Consider the following 14,033-nt stretch of genomic DNA (forward strand, 5'->3'; position numbering starts at 1 on the left):
GGGGAGGCTCGTTCGCGCCGCTCTCCCTTCCAGTGCACCCCACGCCGTCTCCTGGCGCAGGTATATGTAATGGTTGGACCAGGGCACCGCAGGACTTGTCTTTAGGTCAAACCCTCAACTATGGCACCCAACATCCAGGACTTATGACATTTGTGGAAGGCTGTGACATCGAAGCATCTCAGGGACCAAGCATATGCAGAGTCCTTCCTACAGCCTCTGCGTTCCTTCTTACCTAGTTATGGTTTTTTCACTGCCACTCCAGGCTTTTAGTCTGTGGATGGCAAACTATGAACCTACACTCACCTATGAAAATCTTACTACTGATGCTTGACTGAGGACAAGGAGATCAGTGAAGCGCTGGGGTGTAGCTGAGAAACCTCCACCTGGGGAGGTGGGGGAGGCTCGTTCGCGCCGCCTCTCCCTTCCAGTGCACCCCACGCCGTCTCCTGGCGGAGATGTTGCAGCAGGCTGCCATGTAAATAGTTATTTAATTAAACATTTTACCCTGTTACTTTGTTGGTGTGTTGTATATATTTATAATATTTGCATAGGGTTTCTCGTTATTTTGGGCGGGGTGGGCGGCGGAGCAAATTCACTGAAAAAACCATAGGTTATAGACCATATATAGTTAAATATCTCAAGTCCATCTCTGCACTCGATGGAGATACAGGTCGTCGATCAAAAAATGTGCTGGCCACCTCAAATGGTAATAGCATGGCCAGGGCTTTTGTCGATGCCTCTGCAAATTGCACAGGGTGCACTTGTTTGACATGCCGCACCATGGTATGTATGGAAAAGGAATTTTTTTTGTTGGATTTCCTCTTGAGAGAAACGAGTCACATATCGTGCAGGTTACTTTTGGTGCATTTACTTTCTTTTGATGTTCAGGATAAGTGAAAAAGTGCCAGATGAAAGATTCTTTTTTTCTTCTTAACCCCTTCGGGGCTGATGACGAGCTGGGCTCGTCATGGCGTAGCCTCCTCGCACGCTCATGACGAGCCCAGCTCATCATGAGCCCCACCCTCGGGGGAAGCGCCAGCGCTCCCTCCGAGTCTGCCTGATTTTTTTTGTTTTTGCGGGGATGGCAGGGGAAGACCTTCCCCTGCCTCCCCCCGCCCTCCCCGCCCACGTCATCAATGACGTCAGCGCGCGAGGCGCGCTGACGTCACCGGAGGCTTCCTTTGTTTACAGACGCGCAGGGAAGCCATTTGCTTCCTGCGCGTCGTTGCACAAAGAGGTTAGTTTTGCGGCTGGGGCGGGGGGGATTGTGATGCAACTTGCATCGAGGGAAAGGAAAGGCTTTTCCTTTCCCTCGGTGGCATTTTAGAGGTTTCCTGCTGCACGATCGTGCGATCGTGCAGCAGGAATGTTAGGGATTTTTTTTTTTTTGGGTTTTGTGATCAGTTTCTTAGTTCGGGGAGCGGCCCCTTGGGGAAGGGTCGCTCCCCTTGTTGGGGGAACATTATCTATGAAGTCTTTTCTTGGCTGCAATGTTGTGGAAAGGCCGTTTTTTGTACAAAAATGCTGATGGGGGTCATTTATAAAGTAAAATGATAGTGCTCATTGTAATGAAGGATGCAAGTGCCTCTGTCCTTCATTACTTATACTGATGTGTGTTTCTGAAGTGGCTAAAAAACACACCTGTGCTGCCTAGGCAAAGCTCACTAGTGTTTTTGGCCTGATGAATGTTTTTTTTTGTGTGCTGCTTTTCAAACACATGCTTTGTCTCCAGTGACCATGTGTGTGTTACTATGCCATGTGCGAAGGGGTCCCTTGAGTGAGCTGTCCATCATAGTGGGAAGCTCACAAATGTTTTTGGGCTGTTGATTGTTACCTGAATTTGTGCTGCAACTCTAGTGCCATCTTTGTCTCCATTGACCATGTGTGCGTTACTATGCAACTGCACAAATGTGCGCAGGGGTCCCTTGAGTGAGCTGTCCATCATAGTGGGAAGCTCACAAATGTTTTTGTGTTGATGATTGTTTTCCTGAGTTTGTGCCGCAACTCGAGCGCCATCTCCAGTGTCCATGTGTGCGTTACTATGCAATTGCACAGATGTGCGCAGGGGTCCCTTGTGTGAGCTGTCCATCATAGTGCTTGGTGTATGCACGAAACATGTCGACGATAGGAGTTGATAGGTACATCTGGACACATTACGTTTAGGGCAGCCTATCTTTCCACCCCGTTTATTACCACCTAGAGGCAAGAATAAAGTTTATTGTAAACCTACTGGGCAGGTATTTCACACATCACATAGTCCACTCCTCAAATACACATGCACCACACATAGTCTAATAAAGTGCTCCTACGTAACTTTCGCAAGTCGCAGCACGCCCCAGCCCGTAGAGGACTGGGATGGCCCCAATGATGAAGCATGTCACCGTGGGGCAACCCTGGTGAGTGAGGGGACACCTAAAAGAGGAGCATTTCTCCCCTTTTTTGTACACAATACCATATTTTCACAATCGACCCCAGTGTGTGTTGGTTGTTATCTGAATAAACTAGCAAGGCTCTTAGGTATCTGGAAACAGAGACCATTTGTTCATCATAGTGGGAAGTTCACAAATGTTTTTGGGCTGATGATTGCTTTCCTGAGTTTGTGCTGCAACTCGAGCCCCATCTTTGTCTCCAGTGTCCATGTGTGCGTTACTATGCAATTGCACAGATGTGCGCAGGGGTCCCTTGTGTGAGCTGTGAATCATAGTGGGAAGGTCACAAATGTTTTTGGGCTGATGAATGTTTTCCTGAATTTGTGCTGCAACTCGAGCGCTTGCTTTGTCTCCAGTGTCCGTGTGTGTTACTATGCCATCGCACCAATGTGTGCACAGGTCCCTTGAGTGAGCTGTCCATCATAGTGGGTAAATTTAGGAAAGATGGTGCACTCCGCTAGTTGGTGGGCGTTGCCAATAGGGGATCTTCTGTGTGAGTTCACATGCCTCTTATGTGTATAAATGGTCAGAGACTGTTGAGAGCAGCAGATGGGGAGAAAGAAGCTCCTGGTCATAGGAACTGTTTTAGGATTGCGCTTGTGAAAATCAAGGATGCAAGTGCCTCTGTCCAGCATCGCAGTTAACCACAGTAATTCTGTTGTCCCCCTCCCCATGAGAATCCCTGATGATGTCAGCGCGCACAGCACGCGCCAACATCTTCAGGGATTCCCAGGCGGTCGGGAAGCCATTTGCTTCCTGCGCCTGGAGGTGTTAGGTTGGTTTTGAGATATTTGGGGGGGTTTGCAAAGAGGCTTCAGGGGAGAGGTAAGTGATTTTCCTCTCTTCTGATGTCTCTTTGCAGGGCATTTCTGGCTCACGGTCGCGCACAGCATTGCGATTGTGCGGTGGAAATGCCCTCACTAGCACCAGGGATTTTATTTTAGATTGTAGGAAGTGACCCATTGTGCAAGGGTCGCTTTCAGGTGGGTCGGATTTTAAATTTAGATTTTCTGGCCCCCCCCCCCCCCGGTGGGCAAATCAACCCGTACTTTTGTCCGTTTTGCCCTTTTTGATGGCCCATCTGTGTGGATGTGATTTTGGGGGTACATTTGTGTATTGTTTATTCATTTGTTATGTTGTTTGTGAAATGTAGTATTAAATTATTTTTTTTCTTCTTTGTTTTTGATCCAGGCTTTTGCTGTTTGTATTGGTGTAGGTTGTGGTTCGGTTAATGCTGGTTTTGCAGCTTGTGTAGTTGCATGTGCTTGGTAAGTAAATGTTTTTTGTACTATTTTTCCTAGATAAATGTGTTGTTATGAAAAGTGAAGTTATTGCTGTTTGTGTGGCTTTGTGTTTCTTGATTGTTAACTTTTTTTTTTGTATTGCTGCTTGATGTGTACTTTGTCTAATCTATACTTGTTTTTTTTTCTTTCCAGTGGGATTTCCTTTCTTTTTGCTGTGTTTCAGCAGAGTAGGTGCTGGTGAGTCTTCTTATATTTGGTTAGATTTGAATTGTTTTTGAGTGTATTGATTTTTGTGTGAAGACTCTACCTTGTTTACTTCTTCCTTTGCACAGTGTAGGTTGTTGTTCACTTGTGTGTGTAGTCTTCTTGATTTGTAAGGATAATGGCTGCTCGCAGGATTACTGCTAAGCAGGTTGTTAGTTTGCTTTTTGAGTCTTCCTCTGACCATGGTCCAGACACTGACTCCGATTCGGAGCTTGAGTTAGGTGCAGAAGATTCAGGCAGTGAGTTTTCTCTTCGCATGGTATCATCGGATGATGATTCTTCTTCTAGTGCTGATGAAGTGCCTGTGGTAGAGAGGGACATTGATGTGCCGGTAGAGAGGGAAGAGCCATGTGAGCGGCAGCCTAGGTCCTCAAGGTTTCCCTTTTTTTCTCGTCAGGAACAGGCAAGTGTGGTAAAGGCTGCGCCCAAAAGGTTTCACATTGCTGTGGTGCGCCAAAGGTTATCTGGTGCTGCTAGTCTTCCTGTTGTTGAGCAGCATGAGGCATCTGGTGCTGCTAGTCTTTCTGTTGTTGTTGAGCAGCAAGTGGCATCTGGGGATGCGAGTTCTTCTGTTGATGTTGAGATGCAAGAGGCAGCTGGGGATGTGAGTTCTTCTGTTGGTGAAGAGATGCAAAATGTATCTGGGGATGCTAGTATTCCTGTTGGTGTAGTGAGGCAAGAGGCATCTGGGGATGCTAGTGTTCCCGTTGATGTAGTGCAGCAAGAGGCATCTGGCCTGCAGGCTAGGGTGGCTTCTTCTCCTCATGTTAGTGATGACGTCTGGGTTGCCCCTGGCATGGTGCAGCCGGAATTGCCAGACTTCACTGGTGTTCCAGGGTGTAGAGTGGATACTGACAATTTTTTGCCAATTCAATATTTTCAATTGTTTTTTGACGATGAGTTTTTGCAGGAGATTGTGGAGCAAACTAATTTGTATGCAGAGCAGTATTTGAGGGACCACAGTGCCAGCCTTAAGCCCCATTCCAGAGCTACCCATTGGTCTCCCACATATGTTGAAGAGATGAAGAAGTTTTTGGGATTAACTTTTTTGATGGGCTTGCTAAGGAAGCCATCAATGTCTTCTTATTGGTCCACTAGTCCCTTGATGGCAACATCTATATTTTCAGCAGTTATGACTCGTGATCGATATATGCTTCTTCTTCGCATGATGCATTTTGTTGATAGTGATTTAGCGTTGCCACGCGATCACCCTGATTGTGACCGTCTTTTTAAGATTCGGCCTGTCCTTGATCACTTTGTTGATCGTTTTCCTGAGATGTTTGCACCTGGAAGAGAAATAGCTGTGGACGAGTCTTTGGTGTTGTTCAAGGGCCGCTTGGTTTTTAGGCAATACATTCCTAGTAAGAGGGCACGCTATGGCATCAAACTGTATATGCTGTGTGACAGTGAGACTGGATATGTTTATAATTTCAGAAATTATAAACATTCCATAAGGATTCCAGCATTAACACTTCTGCTTGTCCGTCCACTTTTGGAGTGACTGAGAAAATTGTGTGGGAACTAGGTAGACGATTATTTAACAAAGGCCACCATTTATATGTAGATAACTTCTACACTAGTGTGCGTTTGTTCAAGGAGTTGGCCAAAGTGGGCACTGTTGCATGTGGCACGATGCGCAGTAACCGGAAAGGTTTTCCAATAGAACTTGTTTGCAAAAGGCTTGTGCGGGGACAGTCTACTGCATTGCGATGTGGGAAGCTTCTAGCTGTGAAGTTTTCAGACAGGAGAGATGTTTACATGCTGACTACTATCCATGACGAAAGCACTGAAGCTCTGCCAGTTCGGGGTGAGACTGCTGAAGTGCGTAAACCTGTGTGCATTTTAGACTATAATAGGCACATGGGTGGTGTTGACAGAGTAGATCAGAGGTTGGAACCTTATGCTGCTCTTCGAAAGGCTTACGTTTGGTACAAGAAGTTGGCTATCCATCTTTTCCACTTGGCATCCTTTAATGCTTTTGTTGTTTTCCAGAAATCTTGTCCTGAGTCAAAGATGCCTTTTGTTAAGTTTCAGGAGACTATAATAGGCAGCCTTGTACTAGTGGAACAGGCAAGTGTGCCAAGATTTGGAGTGGTGGAGGAAGTGGCTAGACTGAAAGATCGCCACTTTCCAGAATACATTCCTCCCACAACTGCAAAAGACAATCCCACTAAAAGATGTAGAGTCTGTTGGCGAAGAGAAGTGCGGAGGGAGTCTCGTATGCACTGTCCTGACTGTCCTTCAAATCCTGGATTGTGTGTGCCAGCTTGTTTTAAATCGTACCACACACAAAAGAAGTTTTGGGAGTTTCATTGAGCTTGTAAGTGTACTGTCTGGTTTGTTTTCTGTAATATTTTTTTGTTTGCTTTTAGGTTTGCATTAGTGCAAAGCATTTAGGTTTTGAATTTGTGTTAGCAGATTTGTAGGTTTCTACATTTGATTTGTGGTATTTCTTTAAAAAATTCTAATTTCGATGGTGGTGTGTGCAGGATTGTGCTTGGATTGTTGGTGTGCGTGGACAGGCGCTTGGCTGGTGGTGTGCGTGGTCTGGTGCTTGGCTGGAATAGTGCATGGATTGGAGTTGTGCTGGGGGGGTTAGTGGATTTTTGCTTGGCTGGCGGAGTGTATGGTTAGGTGCTTGGCTGGCGGTGTGAGTGGAGTGGTGCTTGGCTGGCGGTGTGTGTGGAGTGGTGCTTGGCTGGCGGCGTGTGTGGAGTGGTGCTTGGATGGTGTTGTGTTTGTGGAGTGGCGCTTGGCTGGTGGTGTGCGTGGAGTGATGCTTGGCTGGTGGTGTGTGTGGAGTGGTAGTTGGCTGTCGGTGTGCGCTGAGTGGTGTTTGGCTGGCAGTGTGCATGGTCTGGTGCTTGGATGGTGGTGTGGGTGGACTGGCGCTCGGCAGGCGGTGTGTGAGTAGTTACTTTCTGTTGGTCACTACACACACTGCTAGTTGAGTGACACTCCACACAGTCCATCATTTTGTGTAGTTGCAGTGTCAGAAATGTGGGCGTGTGAAAATGATGGGCCCTTGAATGGCGCTGTTTGCTGGTGTGAGTGTTGAAATGTGATGGGTCCGCGGCTGGCGGTGTGAATGTTTTGTATGTGTCACGCGTACGAAAGGTGTATGAATGGCCTGTAAAGAGGTTGGTGCCTTGACGTGGCTTTACAGCTCACGAGCTGCGAGTCAGTGGTTCAGTTTATCATACTTTCAATTATACGCAGTGTATTTCATTTTTGATGAAATTACTTGCGTATCCAATTGTATGTACTGAATCATCACTCACCCTCGTGCCAAATCCAACCAGTATGTGTGTGTGCTTGCGGATTAGATGGGTGTGCAGTAATAATTGTTTTTTTTCTAATTTCTGCAGTAGGGTGTACCTTGCCCCTTATTGTGATTGTTGTTATGTGTTGCTTTTCCATTCGGATGGTGTCAATGGTCTGGTTTGTATCAGGTATGAAAGGTGCGTGAATGGCCTGTAAAACGGTTGGTGCCTTGTCGTGGCTTTACAGCTCACGAGTTGCGAGTCACTGGTTCAGTTTTTATGCATTTATTTATTGACAGAGCATTTAATTTTTTTGAAATATCTTGTTAATAAAATTTTATGTACTGAACCATCACTCGCCCTCGTGCCAAATCCAACCTGTATGTGTGTGTCTTTGAGGAATAGATAGCCGTGCTTGAATGTTTGACTTTTGAGTAACTCTGTTAAGGTGTGGTATCCTTTTACTTGGGAGAACAAGGGGAGCGCAGGGTGGTAGGACTTTTTTGCCGGCACGGCGATCCCACGCCAAAATGTTTGGAAAAGTGCTATTTGTACCTATTTTTAAGGTTTGCAAGGAGTTCTGGGTAGGAAAACATTGGTGGACCCACACATGCCATACCTCCCTGGACTCTCCCGGGTGTCTAGTTTTCAGAACTGTTTGGGTTTGCTACTTTCCAAAGAATACCACCCACCCCGGGCCAAAAACTCAGGTGCCTCCCCCCCAAAAAATCAAAGTTATATTGCTTCAGGGTATTTTATATTCACCACTGTTAGATTTGGACCTTTTCCTGTTGCAGCCACTATGGCTACCCACGCAAGTGAGGTACCGTTTTTATCGGGAGACCTGGGGGAATGCTGGGTGGGAGGTAATTTGTGTGAGCCCAGTGATGCCACGCTTTCCCAGACTACAACGTGTGAAAAAATTGATTTTTTTCTGCTAAAATTGAGGTTTGCAAGGGATTCTGGGTAAAGGAACGTTGGCGGATCCACGCAAGCCATACCTCCTTGGAAGCGCCCGGGTGTCTAATTTTCAGAAATGTGTGGGTTTGGTAGGTTTCCATAGATGGCTGTCTCGCACGGGGCCAGAAACCCAGGTAACCCCTAAGTCCACCAGCTTTTGCAAGAGGGGTTACCTGGGTTTTTGGCCCCGTGCGAGACAGCCATCTAGGGAAACCTACCAATCCCACACATTTCTGAAAAGTAGACAACTGGGGGCTTCCAAGGAGGTATGGCTTGCGTGGATCCTCCAACGTTCCTTTACCCAGAATCCCTTGCAAACCTCATTTTTTGCATGGTAAAAAATCAGTTTTTTCACACGTTTTAGTGTGGGAAAGCGTGGCATCACTGGGCACACACAAATTACCTCCCACCCAGCGTTCCCCAAGGTCTCCCGATAAAAATGGTACCTCACTTGCGTGGGTAGGCATAGCGGCTGCTTTAGGAAAAGGCCCAATTCATACTGTGGAGACAAAAACTTTACCTTTAGCCAAATAATCTTATTTTTTGAGGGGGTCACCTGAGCTTTTGGCCCAGGGCTTGGCAGGCATCTTTGGAAACTACCAAACCCAAACAGTTCTGAGAACTAGACACCCGGGGGAGTCCAGGGTGGTATGGCATGCGTGGGTCCCCCAATGTTTTCCTACCCAGAAACCCCTGCAAACCTGAAATTTTTGTCAAAAAACCCACTTTTCCATACTTTTTTGGGTGGGATCTCGCTGCCGGAACAAATGTCCTACCACCCAGTGTTTCCCTTGTTCTCCCGAGTAAAATGATACCTCACTTGTGTGGGTGGGCCAAAGGCATGTGACTTAGGCTGGGGTGCTTAATTTGTAAAACGTAAATATGAGTAAAAACTACTTTTTTCAAAATTCATTTTTGGCGTATTCTGCTTTGGGGCACCCACACAAGTGAGGTATCCTTTTACTCGGGAGAACAAGGGGAACGCAGGGTGGTATGACTTTTTTGCCGACCCGGCGATCCCACGCCAAAAAGTTTGGAAAAGTGCAATTTTTACCTAATTTTAAGGTTTGCAGAGAGTTCTGGGTAGGAAAACATTGGGGGACCCATGCATGCCATACCTCCCTGGAGTCCCCCGGGTGTCTAGTTTTCAGAACTGTTTGGGTTTGCTACTTTGCAAAGAATACCACCGAGCCCAGGGCCACAAACTCAGATGCCCCCCCCCCAAAATCAAGGTAGTTTTGCAATAAGGTAATGTAAATTCACCACCGTACAATTTGAACCGTTTCCTGTTGCAGCCACTATGTTTACCCACGCAAGTGAGGTACCGTTTTTTTCGGGAGACCTGGGGGCACGCTGGGTGGGTGGAAATTTGTTGATCCACGCAGATTCCAGAACTTTCCACCACAGAAATGTGAGGAAAATGTGTTTTTTTGGTCAAATTTTTATGTTTGCAAGGGATTCTGGGTAACAAAACCTGGGGGTAGGCAGGCGAGTCACCCCATCCTGAATTTCCCTGGGTGTCTAGTTTTCAAAAATGCATAGGTTTGCTAGGTTTCCCTAGGTGCTGGCAGAGCTACGGCGCAAAAACAAAAGGTAGTCTTTTTGTCCGAATCGTGCTAAATTTCACTGGGAAATTGAGGTGCGACCATGCTGCGTTTTGCGCTGTTTCATGTCGCAGCCACTATGCCTACCCACGCAAGTGAGGTACCGTTTTTTTCGGGAGACCTGGGGGCACGCTGGGTGGGTGGAAATTTGTTGATCCACGCAGATTCCAGAACTTTCCACCACAGAAATGTGAGGAAAATGTGTTTTTTTGGTCAAATTTTTATGTTTGCAAGGGATTCTGGGTAACAAAACCTGGGGGTAGGCAGGCGAGTCACCCCATCCTGAATTTCCCTGGGTGTCTAGTTTTCAAAAATGTATAGGTTTGCTAGGTTTCCCTAGGTGCTGGCAGAGCTACGGCGCAAAAACAAAAGGTAGTCTTTTTGTCCGAATCGTGCTAAATTTCACTGGGAAATTGAGGTGCGACCATGCTGCGTTTTGCGCTGTTTCATGTCGCAGCCACTATGCCTACCTACGCAAGTGAGGTACCGTTTTTTTCGGGAGACCTGGGGGCACGCTGGGTGGGTGGAAATTTGTTGATCCACGCAGATTCCAGAACTTTCCACCACAGAAATGTGAGGAAAATGTGTTTTTTTGGTCAAATTTTTATTTTTGCAAGGGATTCTGGGTAACAAAACCTGGGGGTAGGCAGGCGAGTCACCCCATCCTGAATTTCCCTGGGTGTCTAGTTTTCAAAAATGTATAGGTTTGCTAGGTTTCCCTAGGTGCTGGCAGAGCTACGGCGCAAAAACAAAAGGTAGTCTTTTTTTCCGAATCGTGCTAAATTTCACTGGGAAATTGAGGTGCGACCATGCTGCGTTTTGCGCTGTTTCATGTCGCAGCCACTATGCCTACCCACGCAAGTGAGGTACCGTTTTTTTCGGGAGACCTGGGGGCACGCTGGGTGGGTGGAAATTTGTTGATCCACGCAGATTCCAGAACTTTCCACCACAGAAATGTGAGGAAAATGTGTTTTTTTGGTCAAATTTTTATGTTTGCAAGGGATTCTGGGTAACAAAACCTGGGGGTAGGCAGGCGAGTCACCCCATCCTGAATTCCCCTGGGTGTCTACTTTTCAAAAATGTATAGGTTTGCTAGGTTTCCCTAGGTGCTGGCAGAGCTATGGTGCAAAAAGAAAAGGTAGTCTTTTTGTCCGAATCGTGCTAAATTTCACTGGGAAATTGAGGTGCGACCATGCTGCGTTTTGCGCTGTTTCATGTCGCAGCCACTATGCCTACCCACGCAAGTGAGGTACCGTTTTTTTCGGGAGACCTGGGGGCACGCTGGGTGGGTGGAAATTTGTTGATCCACGCAGATTCCAGAACTTTCCACCACAGAAATGTGAGGAAAATGTGTTTTTTTGGTCAAATTTTTATGTTTGCAAGGGATTCTGGGTAACAAAACCTGGGGGTAGGCAGGCGAGTCACCCCATCCTGAATTCCCCTGGGTGTCTAGTTTTCAAAAATTTATAGGTTTGCTAGGTTTCCCTAGGTGCTGGCAGAGCTACGGCGCAAAAACAAAAGGTAGTCTATTTGTCCGAATCGTGCTAAATTTCACTGGGAAATTGAGGTGCGACCATGCTGCGTTTTGCGCTGTTTCATGTCGCAGCCACTATGCCTACCCACGCAAGTGAGGTACCGTTTTTTTCGGGAGACCTGGGGGCACGCTGGGTGGGTGGAAATTCGTTGATCCACGCAGATTCCAGAACTTTCCACCACAGAAATGTGAGGAAAATGTGTTTTTTTGGTCAAATTTTTATGTTTGCAAGGGATTCTGGGTAACAAAACCTGGGGGTGGGCAGGCGAGTCACCCCATCCTGAATTCCCCTGGGTGTCTAGTTTTTAAAAATGTATAGGTTTGCTAGGTTTCCCTAGGTGCTGGCAGAGCTACGGCACAAAAACAAAAGGTAGTCTTTTTGTCCGAATCGTGCTAAATTTCACTGGGAAATTGAGGTGCGACCATGCTGCGTTTTGCGCTGTTTCATGTCGCAGCCACTATGCCTACCCACGCAAGTGAGGTACCGTTTTTTTCGGGAGACCTGGGGGCACGCTGGGTGGGTGGAAATTTGTTGATCCACGCAGATTCCAGAACTTTCCACCACAGAAATGTGAGGAAAATGTGTTTTTTTGGTCAAATTTTTATGTTTGCAAGGGATTCTGGGTAACAAAACCTGGGGGTAGGCAGGCGAGTCACCCCATCCTGAATTTCCCTGGGTGTCTAGTTTTCAAAAATGTATAGGTTTGCTAGGTTTCCCTAGGTGCTGGCAGAGCTACGGCGCAAAAACAAAAGGCAGTCTTTTTGTCCGAATCGTGCTAAATTTCACTGGGAAATTGAGGTGCGACCATGCTGTGTTTTGCGCTGTTTCATGTCGCAGCCACTATGCCTACCCACGCAAGTGAGGTACCGTTTTTTTCGGGAGACCTGGGGGCACGCTGGGTGGGTGGAAATTTGTTGATCCACGCAGATTCCAGAACTTTCCACCACAGAAATGTGAGGAAAATGTGTTTTTTTGGTCAAATTTTTATGTTTGCAAGGGATTCTGGGTAACAAAACCTGGGGGTAGGCAGGCGAGTCACCCCATCCTGAATTCCCCTGGGTGTCTAGTTTTCAAAAATGTATAGGTTTGCTAGGTTTCCCTAGGTGCTGGCAGAGCTACGGCGCAAAAACAAAAGGTAGTCTTTTTGTCCGAATCGTGCTAAATTTCACTGGGAAATTGAGGTGCGACCATGCTGCGTTTTGCGCTGTTTCATGTCGCAGCCACTATGCCTACCCACGCAAGTGAGGTACCGTTTTTTTCGGGAGACCTGGGGGCACGCTGGGTGGGTGGAAATTTGTTGATCCACGCAGATTCCAGAACTTTCCACCACAGAAATGTGAGGAAAATGTGTTTTTTTGGTCAAATTTTTATGTTTGCAAGGGATTCTGGGTAACAAAACCTGGGGGTAGGCAGGCGAGTCACCCCATCCTGAATTCCCCTGGGTGTCTACTTTTCAAAAATGTATAGGTTTGCTAGGTTTCCCTAGGTGCTGGCAGAGCTATGGTGCAAAAAGAAAAGGTAGTCTTTTTGTCCGAATCGTGCTAAATTTCACTGGGAAATTGAGGTGCGACCATGCTGCGTTTTGCGCTGTTTCATGTCGCAGCCACTATGCCTACCCACGCAAGTGAGGTACCGTTTTTTTCGGGAGACCTGGGGGCACGCTGGGTGGGTGGAAATTTGTTGATCCACGCAGATTCCAGAACTTTCCACCACAGAAATGTGAGGAAAATGTGTTTTTTTGGTCAAATTTTTATGTTTGCAAGGGATTCTGGGTAACAAAACCTGGGGGTAGGCAGGCGAGTCACCCCATCCTGAATTCCCCTGGGTGTCTAGTTTTCAAAAATTTATAGGTTTGCTAGGTTTCCCTAGGTGCTGGCAGAGCTACGGCGCAAAAACAAAAGGTAGTCTATTTGTCCGAATCGTGCTAAATTTCACTGGGAAATTGAGGTGCGACCATGCTGCGTTTTGCGCTGTTTCATGTCGCAGCCACTATGCCTACCCACGCAAGTGAGGTACCGTTTTTTTCGGGAGACCTGGGGGCACGCTGGGTGGGTGGAAATTCGTTGATCCACGCAGATTCCAGAACTTTCCACCACAGAAATGTGAGGAAAATGTGTTTTTTTGGTCAAATTTTTATGTTTGCAAGGGATTCTGGGTAACAAAACCTGGGGGTGGGCAGGCGAGTCACCCCATCCTGAATTCCCCTGGGTGTCTAGTTTTTAAAAATGTATAGGTTTGCTAGGTTTCCCTAGGTGCTGGCAGAGCTACGGCACAAAAACAAAAGGTAGTCTTTTTGTCCGAATCGTGCTAAATTTCACTGGGAAATTGAGGTGCGACCATGCTGCGTTTTGCGCTGTTTCATGTCGCAGCCACTATGCCTACCCACGCAAGTGAGGTACCGTTTTTTTCGGGAGACCTGGGGGCACGCTGGGTGGGTGGAAATTTGTTGATCCACGCAGATTCCAGAACTTTCCACCACAGAAATGTGAGGAAAATGTGTTTTTTTGGTCAAATTTTTATGTTTGCAAGGGATTCTGGGTAACAAAACCTGGGGGTAGGCAGGCGAGTCACCCCATCCTGAATTTCCCTGGGTGTCTAGTTTTCAAAAATGTATAGGTTTGCTAGGTTTCCCTAGGTGCTGGCAGAGCTACGGCGCAAAAACAAAAGGTAGTCTTTTTGTCCGAATCGTGCTAAATTTCACTGGGAAATTGAGGTGCGACCATGCTGTGTTTTG

The sequence above is a fragment of the Lissotriton helveticus genome, chromosome 7 (assembly GCF_964261635.1).
Source record: "Lissotriton helveticus chromosome 7, aLisHel1.1, whole genome shotgun sequence".
NCBI lineage: Eukaryota > Metazoa > Chordata > Amphibia > Caudata > Salamandridae > Lissotriton > Lissotriton helveticus.